The following is a 4,433-nucleotide window of genomic DNA, read 5'->3' on the forward strand; positions in this document are numbered from 1 at the left end:
GCAAAGCGAAGAAACACCGTTGAATTTATAGTCTGTCTTGAGTCATAGATTAACAGACTTGTTACAGACGGTGCGTCTCGCCCAAGGACACCAATTAAACATTACGCACTTGCTGATTGCATTGCAGACTTTAATTGTGTAAGAGTGCACACGAGTACAATGAAAAGTAGATTTCAATTAAGAAAAACTGTTTTTGATTTTGCACAGAAAATCTACAAGATTTCGGTTTAATTCCAAATGGTGTGAATGAATGCAGCTCTTAGAAATTGTGCGACTTTAATTAAATAATTAACTTAACGTTTTATTTTGTCTGTCTTATATTGAAAATGATTGTAAATTTCTTTGATATCTAGGATCTGTTGGAGGTGCAACTCATTAAGCTTAATTCTTAAACAATGGCGGATAAAACTTTTCATCAATATTTTCAATTATGCGAATGTGTTTTGATTAAAGTAATTCTACCGAGTAAAAAATATCTCGTTTTGTTTTTGTTAATCACAACCTAATTATATCAGGTTGGAAGAAAGTCATTTTTGTCCAACATATTTATTTAATCTGAAACATTCAAATTTTGGTATAATTTCCCAAATCCTCTATGACTTTTGTCCGACGATCAATTATCGTCTGCGTGCCTTTGTCAAAAAAATATTTGTAGGTTATTTTTTACTTAGTCGTCATTTTCATAAATTTTATTGCTTAAATGATTCTGGAAATTAAATGTAAGATGGTAGTAGGATGAGACAATATTATATGGATAAAACGGATGAGGCAGAACTTCCGAATCGAAACTAATAAATTTTCCAGAAGATTCTTTCCAAGAACCACATTGCCGTAAAACTCTCTCCCTGCTCACTATATCCCACCTACCTACACCCTTGGTCTTTTCAGGACTAAGGTTGATGGCAACTCCTGCCTTCGCCATAATAATTTGTTGTTATTAGATCCTTACATAAAATGGCTCCAGTGCAAATATGGCTTCTACAGCGGAGTTTCAATTTTTTTGATTATACAATGTCTCAGATTTTCCTCAATATTTTGCCGGCTTAGACAATTAAACTGAATATTTCCCGAATGTTTTTTTTTTCATATTTGAAGGGCTAAACAAAATATTAAGACAATAATTTATCAAAAAAAAAAAAAAAAAAAGAACGAAACTGGGCACAACTTAGTAAACTGCAAAGTGATAAAGTAAAAAACGGCATTACTTTCTTTCCAACCTCACACCTATCCGAAGTTTGCTGTGAGTTTTTTTCTTTTATTTTCCGGTGCATTTTGATTTTGTTTCCATTTTATTAACGTAGTAGTACAATATTGTTCTTAAGTTAAAGTCTATTATCATTGTATAGTTTGGTCATTAAATTATAAATCATAGCTCTCGCTTCCCTTATTTTGTTCTATAATCTTCACATTTTATGAGCGATGTTTATGACAAAGAGGGGGAAAATGATGTTTTCTGGGTTCAAGTCTATCCATCTCACACTTTTCATTTTTTTTTTTTTTTTTTTTACCTTCAAAATTTTTTTCAGCTTTTTACCTAGTGGTTTCATGCTTTGTCTGGGGTCGTATAAAAATAAATTTTAAACATAAACAATGAAATAAAAGCAATATAAATAATCGTTTTTGGCATTGCAGACTATGCACTAATTTTTCCAATTCCGATACCTCAAAAGTTCAGATTCTGATGAATCATTCTAACACTAATGTACAAATCCTGATTTTGAAGTAACATTCTGTCTGGCCAAATGATTACACTTGAATGCCAATAGAATTATTACAATTCTATTTTCATTTCAGCCAACTTTAAAACTGTCAATGGTTTATTTCAATTCATACAGAAAAACCGTAAATTCCCATCTGACAAAAGAAAGGTGGCTGTTTTCTAAATTGGAATCCATCCATCAAACACTAATCGCTGGCTCGATGTCGAGCTTGCAGTATTCTTTTAACTCCGAAGATCTAGTGGATTTCTGCTTTGTCTGAAACTATTTCTATGAGAAAAATCCACCAAATTATTTCACATCTAAAAATACTTTCGTTAAAGCATGGTTTAATTAACAGTTAAATATTACGAAAAAATAATTGACAATAAACATTTAAAACTTTTCATAGATTGGGGAGTTGATAGGATTTTTCTAAAAAAAACAAATCTGTATCTTTTTATTTCAATAAATAATCCATAAATAATAATGTATGCATCATGTGTACGAGGGGCGTGCAATAAGTAATGCACCTGACCCCCTTCCTATAGGAGTAGAGCAACGAAACTTGGCACAGTTATTAGTCTTTCTCTACATAGGAACCACCAAGAGTAATGCATTTCTCCCATCGTTTGATGCAGCTCTGGAGGTCGTTTTTGTAGAACACCCAAGGTTGGTCCTCCAACCACGACATGACTTCAGAAATCAAGGCTGCATCATCTGGGAAACGCTTTCCTTTCAAAAACAACTTCAAGGCTGGGAAGAGGTGAAAGTCAGAGAGTGCAAGATCAGGAGAGTAGGGAGGATGGGGAAGGATTTCATAACCACACGCCCGTACTTCTGATCTGGCGACGTGCGAGTTGTGGAACGGAGCGTTGTCCTGTGGAGGAGGGTACCTTTGCTGATCTTGCCCCGCCTCTTGATTTTCATAGCTTCCCTTAATTTCCTCAAAAGTTAAGCATAATAGGCTCCTGTAATTGTGGTACCCTGTGCCAGGAAATCTGTCATCACTACTCCGTCCTGGTCCCAGAAGACTGTGAGCATGACCTTGCCAGCGGAGGGCTGCTCGCTTGCCTTATTTGGAGGTGGAGAGTCCAAGTGCTTCCACTGAATTGACTGGACTTTGGTCTCTGGATCATAGTGATGGGCCTAGCTTTCATCCTGTGTAATCAGTCTTTTGAAAAACTTGGACTCGTCTTCTTGGCACATCTCCAAATTCAACCTCAAGCACTTGACGCGGTCTCGCTTCTGGAATGGTGTGAGCAACCTGACAATCCATCTGGCAGACACCTTATGCATATGAAAATCGTCATGAATGATAGTTTCCACAGACCCTGTACTAATCTTGACATTTTAGGATATTTGACGAATAGTAATGCGCCGATCATCCAGAATGGCAGCCTTAACGATGGACAGATGCCTCATCAATGGCAGTAGGGGGCGACCAGGTCTGGGAGCTGTTTCTACAGACTTCCGGCCATGTTTGAATTCACGATGCCAGCGTTTTACAATGTCATATGATGCGGCATTATCACCATAAGTTTCTATCATGTCATCAAAAGTCTCCTGTGATGTGCGTCCTTTCAAATACAAAAACTGGATCATTCCTCGACATTCAACGGGCTCCATTTCACACCTGACTCAGTTCAAACACCTGTAAAACAGAAACCACAATTAGTTCAGAGCTGTATTATGCCACATAACCTGTAGAGATATAGATAGTCACACATGCAAAATTTCAGCGAGATCAGACAACTGGAAGTGGGTCAAGGCCATTACTTTGCATGCCCCTCGTAAGTCATGTAGAATCGAGAAAAACACGCATGTATATATATATATATATATATATATATATATATATATATATTATATATATATTATATTGGAGTCACCACTTATCAAGGTCACTCGAGGATGAGGGTAAAAGGGTGAACAGTATCAGAATGCTAGTAATCGTTATTAGTGGAGGTTCGGTAAATTTGTTAACTTTAGTGGGACGGCTCATCAAGAACTTGTTTGCGTTGGGCTTGAAGACGGGTATCTTGTAGGCAGCTGGGAAGCAGGTAAACGGAAGACAGTTCCACGGGCGTGCCGTTCTTAGAAATTTTGTTCATGGAGTCTACGTTTATGTTTTGGCACAGATTATTGTTAGTGTTTTCACCTAGATGAGTGTTTCTCATGAAAGTTTGGCGAGGGGGGCATAGCTTGGAGCTCAGAGAGCACTTGTTATGGAAATAACGATAAAGCAGAGACAGGCTCGCAACGTATCTTCTGTGAGAAAGAAGTTGAAGGGAAGAGAAAAGGTCATCCCCTATAAGCAACGAAGTCTATTTTGGACTCTGTCAAGGCAGGATAAGTGTTTCCTAGCAGTACCTACCCAGACGTGGCAACAGTACTCCATTACTGGCCTACCTTGCTCTTATAGAGGCAAAGGATTTCATCAGCAGTGATAGATCTACTGGATCGATAGACGGATCCCACAATCCTGGCAACGGATTTGACATACGGTAGTAAAGTTCAAGCCCAGAAGCATGAACTTTTTTACTAGAGAACTATTAAATTCTGATTGAACTTAATACAGAAATACATTTGAATTATACTAGCAAAAATATCCTTGGTTACAAATTAATTAGATAAAGTAATAATGCAAATTTATGGATAAAATTGAAAAAAATATTACAAATATTTATTCAATATTGGATTGAAAGCATTAAATGATATCGAAAATGTAAACTG

Source organism: Euprymna scolopes, chromosome 40 (assembly GCF_053919585.1).
Source record: "Euprymna scolopes isolate OS-2025 chromosome 40, ASM5391958v1, whole genome shotgun sequence".
Lineage (NCBI taxonomy): Eukaryota > Metazoa > Mollusca > Cephalopoda > Sepiida > Sepiolidae > Euprymna > Euprymna scolopes.